This window comes from Platichthys flesus, chromosome 21, assembly GCF_949316205.1.
Source record: "Platichthys flesus chromosome 21, fPlaFle2.1, whole genome shotgun sequence".
NCBI classification, from domain to species: Eukaryota; Metazoa; Chordata; class Actinopteri; order Pleuronectiformes; family Pleuronectidae; genus Platichthys; species Platichthys flesus.
This window is the reverse complement of record NC_084965.1, coordinates 19,418,886-19,432,338: the sequence shown is the minus strand read 5'-3', so window position 1 is coordinate 19,432,338 and position 13,453 is coordinate 19,418,886. Positions and strand designations below refer to the sequence as shown.

The following is a 13,453-nucleotide window of genomic DNA, read 5'->3' as shown; positions in this document are numbered from 1 at the left end:
TCCCTTAAAAATACTGGTGCTTAAATTAACAAAACAACACCAAGTAAGTTGTATTTGTGGATAATAATTAGAAGAAAATGTTCTTATTGTCCCTGTAATCTAATGTAACATCAGTAATTGGCAACTTTAAGATCTGTGATGAATATGAATCTCTCATATATTCCATAACAACACACTGGAAATCAGTAGCAGTAGAGCCATATTTGGATAATAGTGTTTTGAGCTGCTTGTTGTACAGCATCTTTATAGGAATCCTACTCACATAATTTATACAAGTCATTACAGACAGATTTCCTTTGAATGTCAGCGAGAACGGTGTGTTGCTGCCATCGCAGCTCGCTCTCCCTAGCTCTACTGGAGGTGCTAGCAAGGTGCTACTAGTGCTAGCTGAAGATAACACACTCTGGCTCGGAGACAGCATGACACAGGGTTTGTACAGTCATGGAAAACCTGGAAAAGTCATGGAATTTAAAAATTTTGTTTTTCCAGGCCGGGAAAAGTCATGGAAATTTTATATATTCATATTTTCATGTCGTTTATTTTAGGGATGGGCCTAATTAATCAACGATCGATGATTTGATCATTAAGAATTTCGTTGATGACATTACTTTTTCATGAATGAAAACTATTGCATGTTCACTATGTGGCAGGAGGTCGGAATATCCGAGTTGTCCTGAACGCAGCACAGCGAGCATGTTAGCAGCTGGAGGAAGCAGCCCGAAGCTAGCCTCCGCTGCTTGCTCGGCTTCATGTCCGCACGGACCATCAGTGCACGCAGAGGGGAACCCGGACAGACCCGGGTCTGGTTGAGGGCTTCCGGGAGTGAGGGCGTGACAACAACCGGACTAAGAGGTCAAGAACCGTCAAAACGAGCTAGCTCTCAGCGGCTAGCTGCTGCTCTCTCATCGGGGTTTAAGAGTACAGCAGCGCATATTTTCAAGTGTAACCATTGAACTGATCCCGTTTAACTGCCACAAGAGTTATTCATCTTGTAATAAAGATCTCAATGAGGAAACACGCTGTGTTTTTCCTATTTTCACTACATTTTAATATAGCCTATAAATAGTCAATCAATCAATCAAATTTTATTTGTATAGCCCATATTCACAAATTCACAAATAGTGAATTTTAATATTAAAATATTAACGTTTAATCAAAAATCGATCGTTACTTCTCCCAGACGATCGATTATGACAATCGCATGCCTATCCCTAGTTAATTTACGCTGAGTTTTAAATAATTAATCTGCTTTTAAAGAAATACGCTCAAAATATAAGCAGGCATACTTTAAACCCCATAGAGATTGTGTCTGTTCACCGTCCGATTAAATTATTGAAATTAAACAATAATAGAGCGAGAACTCCACACAAAAATTTAATACAAATTAAAACAACCTCTGAAACAATACAGGAAACCCAGACTTTTAAATGTGGTCTTTTAAACATTAGATCACTGGAAAAAAAGGCTCTTTTAGTTAATGAAATAGTCTCTGATTACAACATAGATTTATTGTCCCTCACTGAGACGTGGCTGCATCCTGATGATTATGTCAGTCTAAATGAATCTACTCCCCCCAGTCATATCAATTCACAGGTTCCTAGAGAAATTGGGCGAGGAGGTGGAGTTGCTGCTATTTTTAACTCCAGTCTATCAATTAATCCTAAACCTAAACTCAGCTACAAGTCATTTGAATGTCTGGTTCTTAGTCTTCCACGCCAATCCAGGAACCACCAACAGCCAATCATATTTGCCGTAGTTTACCGTGCTCCCAGGGCTTATACTGAATTTTTAAAGGAATTCCCTGAGTTTTTATCAAACTTAGTCCTAAAGACCGATAAAATTATTATTGTTGGTGACTTTAATATTCATGTTGATAATAATAAAGATTGCCTTAGCGTAGCATTTATTTCAATACTAGACTCTATTGGTTTCAGTCAGTGTGTGCACAAACCTACTCATTGTGGTAACCACACACTTGACCTTGTATTATCGTACGGTGTCGCAATTGAAAATTTAACAGTACTTCCGCGCAATCCAGTTCTATCAGACCATAATTTAATAACCTTTGATTTTTCAATAACTGAATATATGCCACTAATAAAAAATTCATTTTCTAGATGTCTACTTGATAGTGCTGTAGCTAAATTTAAGGAAATAATCCCAATTACATTTAAACCCGTATTAGCAGTAGATATAAACAACAAATTCTTTAAAACCCTGAGCTCCATTGAGATCGACCACCTCGTCGATAGCTCTGCAGACTCATTACGATTAACATTAGACTCAATAGCGCCTCTAAAAAAGAAAAATGTCAAACATAGTAAATTAGCTCCGTGGTATAATTCCCAGACAAATGAGTTAAAACAATTATCAAGAAAACTAGAAAGGAAGTGGCGCTCCAGCAACAATGTTGAAAACCTCATAGACTGGAAGAATAGTGTTAAAGAATATAAAAAGGCTCTCCACAAAGTAAGAGCCGCCTACTATTCAAAACTAATAGAAGAGAATAAAAATAACCCCAGGTTTCTCTTCTGCACTGTAGCCAGGCTGACAGAGAGTCACACCTCCACCGAACCCAGTATTCCTCCATCCCTAAATAGCAATATCTTTATGACCTTTTTTAATGATAAAATTCAAACTATTAGAAATAAAATCAACCATCTCCTGCCCTCAATTGGCACTAATACCCTCCCAACAACAGAGATCTCAGAAACGGCTGAGAATCCTACCCATTACTTAGACAGCTTCTCTCTGATCACCCGTGATCAGTTTACCAAATTAATCTCAGGTTCTAAACCAACAACCTGTATCTTAGATCCCATTCCTACCAACTTACTTAAAGACATTCTGCCCCTAATTGATAGTTCGTTACTTAACATTATCAATCTGTCATTATCATCAGGTTATGTACCACAGTCTTTTAAAATAGCTGTCATCAAACCCCTACTCAAAAAACCCACCCTAGACCCAGAGGTTTTAGCCAATTACAGACCAATATCTAACCTCTCCTTCATTTCTAAAATCTTAGAAAAAGTGGTAGCCAATCAGCTGTGTGAGTTTCTCCAGGAAAATAATATATATGAAGACTTTCAATCGGGGTTTAGAGCCAATCACAGTACAGAGACAGCCTTGGCAAAAGTCACTAATGACCTTTTAATAGCCTCAGATCAGGGACTTGTGTCTGTCCTCGTTCTGTTAGATCTCAGTGCATCATTCGACACAATTGACCATCAAATTTTATTACAAAGACTAAAACAGTTAATTAACATTAATGGAACCGCCCTTAACTGGTTTAAATTGTATTTTTCTGATCGCTCCCAATTTGTGCAAATTAATGATGAGTCATCTGTGCGCACCAAAGTTAATCATGGTGTTCCACAGGGCTCTGTGCTCGGCCCAATTTTATTCTCATTATATATGCTTCCACTAGGAAACATTATCAGGACACACTCGGTAAATTTCCACTGCTATGCGGATGACACCCAGTTATATTTGTCAATAAAACCTGAACAAAGTAATCAATTAACTAAACTTCGAACATGTCTCAAGGACATAAAAACCTGGATGACCCGCAATTTTCTCTTATTAAACACAGACAAAACAGAGGTTATAATACTTGGCCCCAAACACCTTAGAGATGCATTATCTAATGATATAGCTGCGCTAGACGACATTGCCCTTGCTTCCAATGAAACAGTCAGGAACTTGGGAGTGATCTTCGATCCTGATTTATCCTTTAATAGTCACTTAAAACAAATTTCTAGGACCGCTTTTTTCCACTTGCGTAATATTTCAAAAATTAGACATGTCCTTTCACAAAAAGATGCAGAAAAACTAGTCCACGCCTTTGTTACATCGAGACTGGACTATTGTAATTCATTATTATCAGGCTCCAGCAGGAAGTCGTTAAAGACTCTACAGCTTGTCCAAAATGCTGCAGCACGTGTCCTGACGAGAACAAAGAGAAGAGAGCACATTTCTCCAATATTAGCATCGCTACACTGGCTTCCAGTTAAATCTAGAATAGAATTTAAAATTCTCCTCCTTACCTTCAAGGCCCTTAATAATATAGCGCCTTTATACCTTAAAGAGCTGTTAATACCTTATAAACCCACTAGAGCACTCCGCTCCCAGAATTCAAGCCTACTTGTCGTCCCTAAATTCTCTAAAAGTAGAGTAGGAGCCAGAGCTTTTAGCCATCAAGCCCCTCGGCTGTGGAATAATCTACCACTTTCAGTTCGGGAGGCAGTCACCATCTGTTCGTTTAAAAGTAGGCTCAAAACCTTCCTTTTTGATAAAGCTTATAGTTAGAGCTAATTAGTGCGCCAGAACGCTACTTGTTCTATTTTATGACACATGACACACGGAGCTTCTCTTTCCAGCTTCTCCTTCCTCTTCTCCATCCCTATCCCCCTTCCCCGGAATCCCTTTGCTTTATCACCCGCAGATCCAGGGCCTCTGTGGCCGCACCATGGATTACGGTTTGTGGATCGCGCACCGGGGGTTGCGGTGTTGGATCCAGTGTGGCGGATTCTGAGTCATGTGGGCTGATCGTGGTGCTGGTGGCGGACCCTGTGTCGCGTTGGCATTGGGCACGGGCGGTGGACCAGGACCGCAGTGGTGGCTTGTGATGGGTCCTCCTGGTGGGCGGCGGTGGACGGTGACTGAGGACTGAAGTGGCGTCTGGTCTGGATGGTGGATCGTGGTCTAGATGGTTGCTGAGCATGGACTGTGCTTCATCAATGCTGCTAGAGACTTTGATTATTGATGATGTTCTCCTGCACGTGGCATCTATTGCACTTCTGTACGTCCTGGGAGAGGGATCCCTCACATGTGGCTCTCTCTGAGGTTTCTACATATTTTTACCCTGTTAAAAGGGTTTTTTGTAGTTTTTCCTTACTCTTGCTGAGGGTTAAGGACAGAGGATGTCACACCCTGTTAAAGCCCTATGAGATGAATTGTAATTTGTGAATATGGGCTATACAAATAAAATTTGATTGATTGATTGATTGATTTAAGGTATACTGTATGCCTTGGAATTCTCATTGTTAGTTTGACTGCGACATTTTGTCATTTCTTCGCGTATACACCGAGATTTCACAAAATGTTCGGTCATGGAAATTTCGTTTAAAGTTATTGAAAAGTCATGGAAATCCATTGGTCAAAATGTGAATGAACCCTGATGACATTAAACGTTGTCCAGTCTTTCAGATCTCCGAGTCGATGACTCGGAGATGTCGATGACTCGGAGATGACTCGGAGATATGATGACGTCGACGCTGAAAATGAGTCGACATCAATATTTTAAACCGACGCATCGGATCCACACAAATTATGCATTTATGTTCTTCTTCAATATCACTACATAACGCCGGGTTAACACCGGACGCCGTAGCGCTGCGCCGCTCCACACAGCACAGCCCTAATCTCAGGTGCGCTTTCGCTTTTTCTCTTTCTCTCCGTGTCTATCTGCTTGTGTGCTTGTAGTGGATGGGCAGACGGGGTCATTTAATTTTGTGATCGGGAAAATTGGGGAAATTAAAACTCCAGGACAACATAAGGGGAATACAAAGTATGGGATGCATATTCAATAATTTATATCAAATAAGACCGTGGTATCGTTCTATTTGATTCACAACAGTTGATAGACATGTAGGTTTAAGATTAAGATTAAGATTAAGATAAAGATAAAGATTAAGATTAAGATTAAGATTAAGATGCATTTATTAGTCCCAAACACATTCACAGACATGCACAGCCACACTCATGCAGGTAGGGAAATTTAACCTCTGCTTTTAACCCATCTGGTGCAGGACACACAGAGCAGTGACCAACCATGTACAGCGCCTGGGGAGCAGATGTTGGGGGAGTAAGGTGCTCAGGGGCACTAGACAGGGCAGGGAGAATCCTCTTGGATTTTTGGACAGATCAATCCAGGTTTGTCTTTTTGTTTTTTCTCCGTGGAGTCAAACAAGAGACGAACCAGAGACCTTTTCTGCCCATAGTCCCTCAAGAGAGGCAGTTAGCTAACAGCTATGTTGTTAAGTTGTGGACCAATAGGATTAGGCAATGAATGTGGGGGGCGGGGCTGTGCCATTAGTGTCTGATTTTAATAAACCTTCTAACTAGACACGTTCTCTCTCTCTTGAACTATTTGGAAATAAAATGATATGAAAATAACTAAAGACTTATTAAAAAATAAATTATTATCTCAAATATAAATAAAGATTTGTGCACATAAAAAATATTATCAACTTAAAGTGACCTCTTTTGGGATCATAATAAAGATGTTCTGAAACTGAACTCATGAACTTTATTATAGATAAACACTTCTAGCCTGACGTTGTCATACTCATAATTCTAGTCAGAATGTGAGTCTGATACCGCTCCATTGGGCTGTGATTATGGGGCGTGTTTCAACCGAACCAGGAAATAAAATTCGTCTTCGCTCAATTGGATAGACCTACAACCAATCAGAGCAACGTAGTATGTGACGTATGTAAATCGACGCATAGTTGTTGTCAACAGACCTCAACTGCACGCACGCTGGAAGAAGTAGAAGAAGATCAATAAAAACGATTTTTGCTGGGGTTGTAAAAGTTGAGAGAAACAGTTAATGTAACAGCCCCCCCCGAACATGACGCAGAGTTTCTCTAATGATGGCACACGGCTCTTTATTGTTCACTTCATCGTAGCTGTAAATACACCATAAAACTGGAATGACATTAAGTACACGATATTTTAATCCATAAAACCAAAAACAAACGTTAAAATACAATAAACAAACAAATCATCACGATGCGCTGTCGATGTCTCCTAAAACAGACTCAATGACAGCATCTACACATCTCAGCGCTCCAGCGGCAGGCATGTTTGTGGAAAACAAAGTCAACCCAAGCGTTCTTTGATGACGTAGTTGATTAGGTTACCGTTGATCATCTGTCCATCATCGTATAAAGCCCGCCCTGACAATCTGATTGGCCCGGTCGGGCATAATTTCTCCCCAACAAGCGACTCCAGACCGAACTTCCCGACCTCAAATGTTGTGGGCGGGGCTGAATTCATCTGGCATCCAGGCTAAAACACTTCTTCACAAAAAATAAATAATTAACTTAATTTTAAATAAAAGATTAACTCAAAATAAAAATTTTAAATATGTATCATCCTATATCTTCTTTATGGATCGAAAAGAATACTAACTATCTTAAATTTACAAACTGTCATCACTTAAGATTACATTGCTGCATTGAGCTGAGTGAGTGCTTCATTTACATTTTAGTGAGGAACTTGTGCTTCACTGAGGATCTTTGTCAGTCTTGGTGGTAGGGAAGCAACTGCTGTGATCAAGCTCTTCTCCATGCACTGTTTCTTTGCTTTGTTTTGATCACAGTCATTGCAGAGAAGGAGGCTCACATAAATGTGTGGATGCAAAGGGTAGTAGCTGCTCCAAAGCTTTCCGTCCCAGGTGTGGGTGCTCCTGCTTCACACACACACAAAAATTTGTTAGTGTGGATGTGGCCAACTTCATCTGGAGGCCACGGTCAGATGACACTTCCAGGAGTTTTTCCTGATAAGTGACAGGTAGCTTGTTTCCATTTGCTTCGGGGAGGCTTTTCGCATCTTTTCTTGAGATGACCTGAATTCAGAAAGTTCTTCTTAAAAAACCTCATGTGGCTTACCAACATGACTTTCATGTTTTGTCTGGAGATACCGCTGAAGATGTGCTGCCTTAATGCCACTGTTGGCTAATCTCTCCCCACAGAAAAAAACACAAAGTGTAAATAACCCAATCTATGTTATGTTAAAATTGTTGAAGTATCTTTCTGTTATTTTATTGTGAAAAATTTGCTCGACTCTGGGTTTTTAGGATAATGAAATAGAATAGCTTACTGAATATAAAATTAATTTCTTGAACTTAAACTTATATTTTATTGAATATTTATTAAATAACAAATTTTAAAGGATTTTGAATGGATGCTAATTTGAAATATATTTAAACAAAATCTCACGTACCCCCTGGAGTACCTTCAAGTACCCCCAGGGGTACGCGTACACCCATTTGAGAACCACTGGTTTAGATTAATCGACTGATCGGTAAAATAGTCTACAGATTAATCGATAGACAAAAATAGTCGTTAGTGGCAGCCCTACTGTAAATGACCCAATCAGGCATTATTATATAATAAGTTATTATTCATCTGTATTAATGCAATTTAATAATGATCATGTGATGATTTTTCCATATGATGACCAGGATGACTGTGGATCATGTCTCCAATCTTACTGGTTGCAAAACAATAATATATAATATGATAACTGTTCTTTGATATTACAAATTATGTAAATCTCACGGTTTTAGACTTCTTTTTGAGTTGGTTCCGTCCAACCCATTATTGTATGAGCAGACTGAACTAAGCACATTAATAAATGAGAGATAATAAAGTTAACAAGTCAGTTCAGTCATATCAAGTTATGATGATCTAAGTTATGATGATTAATTCCTGTGTAACTGTACAACGAGAGCAGTTATTGCTGTAGTTGTCTTTTCATTCATCATTTCATTCATCCAAACACTTTTGTTGCATTTGAGGATTCCTTGTGAGAATAGAGAAAAGCAGCCCTCGGGTCTAACATAGTTAAACCAGGTTTGATTATCCAAATCATATTGTGAGGTGCTCTGAGGCTATTTTATTCATGTGACTTCTTTATTTCTATCCTAGCAGCACATAGTTTACCATTTTATTCAACAACTTGTTTATGGATGTAATTTCAGATATGAATAATAATAATCATCTTTCCTGATTATCTCCCCTTTCCTGGTTATAATAATTTGTTCATGCATTCTTGGTTTTCATATTAGCCCAATTCTAAGTCATATAGATTATTGCAGGTTGCTGTTAAATAAAGTTGTCTTTCCAGAATAGGACCCCAGGCACCCCCAATAATTGTTTCCTTCAGTTTTATATTGCTCTTTTCTCTCCCCAAGCTGTTATTGGGTGTCAGGGGAAAATTAGATTTTCATAAGAATTGTGTTTGTTTCTGCAAATCACACAATATAAAAATGTGCTTAAGATACTTTAAACCGTTTAAAAAAAGACACATTATCCTGTGGCTCGGGTAAATATTCTGGTGATGTGATGTTATGATGTTATTTACAGAGAGGTATGTGTCCATACTGGCTTATATGCCCAATCAACATTTTAAATTGAATTTTTAATAGACTCAATGCCAATTCATTGCTTTTTTATCTTAAAACTCCTTATAGAAGAAAATGAAGATTGTTACTTTGCCTAAATATAGCCTGGGCTGGTCTTACTTCGTTCAATGGACACATGTTCAGCAAACACATGTTCACATACAACATAAATATATATTTTCCAAGCTGGTCTAGAAGTGGTGCCAAGCAAGAAACCCGACCATGTACAACACAGCATGCCTTATCTCATGACCCATAACAGAGTAGGCTCCGGACAAATCAATATGACAATATTACTGAGAAAATCAACATTTCAGCCCAGACACTCTGCGAGACATTGCTACCCTGACAGTTATGCTGTTAGCCTGGGTAAATAAGGATTTAAATCATTTCTGTGTTTTCAGAATAATCATGAAGTAATAAAGAGTAACAATGTAATTCATAGACATGAGCATAAGGAGAGACAGCAAAACAAATTTGGGGCAAGTTAAAGTTAACCATTTCTCAGCATTGTTCAAGGCATCATTTTGAGAAAATGTCTTCCATGTGTTAAATGTCGGCTGTTATAGTATAGATACAGGTTTTTATCTGCATGGCCTTTATTAGCCATTATTCTTCATGCTGACCACCACCAGGCTATTATTCTTATTATTTAGTGTTAAAAATAATGATGAAAGATCATTATGACAGAAAGATATATGATATTTCATTCATGTTCTGAAAACAAAACAAAAGTCGGATTATTCTTTGCCTGACAATAAAGTTAGATGCTAGCCAGAGATGAAGAAAAGATCCAGTGGTATCAGAGAACAATCTCCAGCAGGGTCAGGGTTCAGCTGTACTCTGCACTGCAGTGTGATTGTTACATTCACACCTAATTGCCTGTCTTGGTTTCGTGGCTCTTAATACTTTTTATAGCTTATGTTCTTTCATCAAGGCTTGTCTCTCCCTCACAGCTGTGCTTCACACCATCATGAATTAGTCACAGTGATGATTATTGGGCCCCAAATACAGCATGTGTCCTCACAGCAGCTGAACAAATGCAGCAACAGAAGATAATCTCGCCCCTTTTTTTTTGTATTATCCTCTCTCTTGCTCTTGCATTTAACAGAGAAAGGTCAGTACTTTCTTTGTGACTAGAGGGCAACTGGAGAGAGAGTGGGTCTGTGACAACCCCTCGCTCAGCCTCTTCCCACAGACTTCCATTAATGTTTGGCTCTGCTGAACAACACTACACTGCCATTAGTAGTAAATACTGTATAATCCTCTGCTTTCATTGCATGCAGGGATTTTTTAGGTTTTTAGAAGATAAATACACTCAGCTAGACATAGTATGCAGATGACATCACTGTTTTTATAACCAAACAGGGTAATGTTCAAATTCTTGAATGGAAATCACCACGACATGAATAGGCGTCTTCTCTAAAGTGTGATGGTCATATACCATCCTCTGTTATTATTATTAGCAATGCAGCAGTTGACCAAAAAAGGGTTCTAAATATTTAGGTGTCTTTCTGTGGAACAATGACTTCCAAAGTAATGGTTTAAGATGATTGATGGCTGTAGGTCCAGTTCCAGTTATCCTACAGGGGAAGGACCTTAACAATTAACAACCTGACTGCGTCCATGCTCTGGGACCAGTTCATTGTTGTAGAACTTCACGATTACTATTGCAAAATAAATACTGGTTAAGATTTTCTTTAGAGGATATCACTGTACTCAGGCTGCTGTGCTGTTTTAACCTGTGTCAGAGGGGGGTAAGGGACTGATTGACCTTGGCAGCAGGTTTTTTTCCATCGTTTTATATCATAAGCAGCAGCTCTGAGCTGGATCTGTGCTGCTTTACAGAGTGAAGAATCTGGCCAATGAGGAGCACCTGTTTCTCAAGGATCTAGATGTGATGGACATTTCACAAAGCCCCTGTTGTTGTCATTCAAGCCTGGATAACTGTTTAAAAGGCTAAGAGAGATATACTATAATAAGATATATGGCAACATTGTTGAGGACCTTTTCTTAAAGATTACTGTGTAGTAATATTAATATTAGTGTGGATTTCCAGTGGAGGACGGTGCTTGGGGCTGTGGCTACTGAGGACACCTTATACCCTTTGTGACTAGGATATCCCAGACTGGCCCCTCTCTTCTTTTTGCTGAGACTGTGTCCTGCTGGTTTAGGCTTATGTCTTAGAGGATAAACTGTTTATTTCTGGTCCAAGACACTTAGCAGCAAGGGGTAGGAATATCTGTCTGGTTAACCTTTTGAATAGTAAAGCTAAGATGAGCATATCGCTCATTAGGAAAAACAGAAGGTAGGAAGCAGGATCTGTAGATGTTGAATGCAAATTCAAGAGTCTGGTGGCTGCAGAAGATCAAAAACTATAAAAATGAAGACAGACTACTAAGAATTTGTTTCTAATTGGGGTCTTCCAATGCAATGTGGTTCAAGCATCACTTATCCTCAACTTTTGAGGGAAAAAAGCTCACACCAAAAATGCTTTTATATTTGAACAAACTCCAGAAACAGCTGATACAGTGTGAGCAATATTATATGTACATATATATTTATTGACTGTGGTGTGTAATCAGTTTAATGATCCTGTGATCACCAATTTTATTTTTAGTATTAGAGGCCCAATTATAATTAAATTCCCAAGAACTAAAGCCAGAGCGTTACGCACCATAACCGCCCCTTTAAAGGATTTATTTTATGGAAAATGTATGATTTATTTATTGAGAATATTATATACACTAAGTTCACGCCTTCAAAACTGTGCAGACTCTTTATGAACATGGAGCTTATCACAGGTGTATCTAACATTTGACACAGGTCTCAGGATCAAGTCTTTCGGCAGAAATCTGAGAGCACTTTTCTCCCAACAGTAACTTAGTAACAGTAATAAAAGAATGACACCTCTGTTTAAGATATGGATTTTGCTGCATTACACTTAGATGTATAAGTAATGTTGCATATTCATCTGTAGCACTGATGGGATTAGATAAACAGCACATAAAATGTAAGTATGCACAATTGTCTCTTGCAATACAGCATCATGCAGATATGTCAAATCATCATCAGAAGTTTTTCTAGTCAGCCTCATATGACAACAGCAAAGTACACTCATATTCCACCTTTGCATTGTTCCATTAATAACAGGTTGCTGCCTATTTTTTGGAGCAGGGGTGGGCTCTTCAAAATTTCAAAAACATAGTCTGACAATGTTTTTCATCCAGCCACAATTGTAGTAATTTATGATAGTTAAAAACACCTTTACCTGCAGACACTGAGACGACTCACTCTAACAATGTATTTGTTTGAAGCACCATAAACTCTTAAAGATTCAATACAGGAAACTGAAATGAAAGCATACAAAGAGATTGAGAATCTACTTCTTTGTCATACTTTCAATATTTGTTATAATTTGATTTCCTTGTTTACTCTAAATAGTGTTGACAAAAGAAGGCACCAGGGTTTCTGCTCCGAACAACACAGGACTGTTACAGGGAAACATCCATCCATTATCTAAATTGCTTATCTTTAGAGGGTAACATTGAGTAGGAGCCAATCCATCTGACATCGGGCAAGAGGCAGGTCACCCATCTACTCCAGGGCCAACATTTTGAAAGAGAAACAACCAGGCAATTATAGAGAGAAAGGTCTCGGCCGCAGTCAGGATCCTAAATTCTTGCTGTGGCGTGACAGTGCCACTTCCTGTTAAACAGTTTAGTACATACGATCTACACCAATCTGCCACTAATTAAAACAGGAAACTTGTTTTATTTGTTTTCAACAGATGTGCTGTTACAGCTGTTGGAGCCCACACAGGAGCATCTGTTTCATTAACATCTTCTCCCCCTGTCTCTGTATTGGTGTTCAGCCAAAACAAACTTATCGTTCGATTTCTTGTTGATTTGAATGTAGCAGAAATATTTTTTGATGTGCTTGTGCGGAGCTGTTCCATAAAACAAATGTGCTTTTTAAATAAGCTTAAAAACTGTTGCTGGTCCACAGTGCTACAACCGCACTTCTGAAGGTATTAAGTAGTTTTAGTCATACTGACCTTACACCTAACAACATGGGGCACAGGGCATAAGACCACCTCACAGCCCCCCGAACTCTTCCCTATTGGTTCTGCCCTGTCCCACTTCCTAGATTCCTCTTGTCATATGGGGCAGAGAGTTAAAATCTGTGTTCACGTCCTGCTTGTTGCATATTTTTTTTATTCAAATGATAATTAAAAATTAGATTAGATTAGATTAG

General features: G+C 38.8%; 1 protein-coding gene across 4 annotated transcripts in view; it reads left to right on the top strand.

Annotated features, from left to right (window-relative positions):
• plppr5b (phospholipid phosphatase related 5b) overlaps positions 1–13,453 on the top strand; it is a 152,151-nt gene that overhangs the window by 127,795 nt on the left and 10,903 nt on the right. The window lies entirely within an intron of this gene.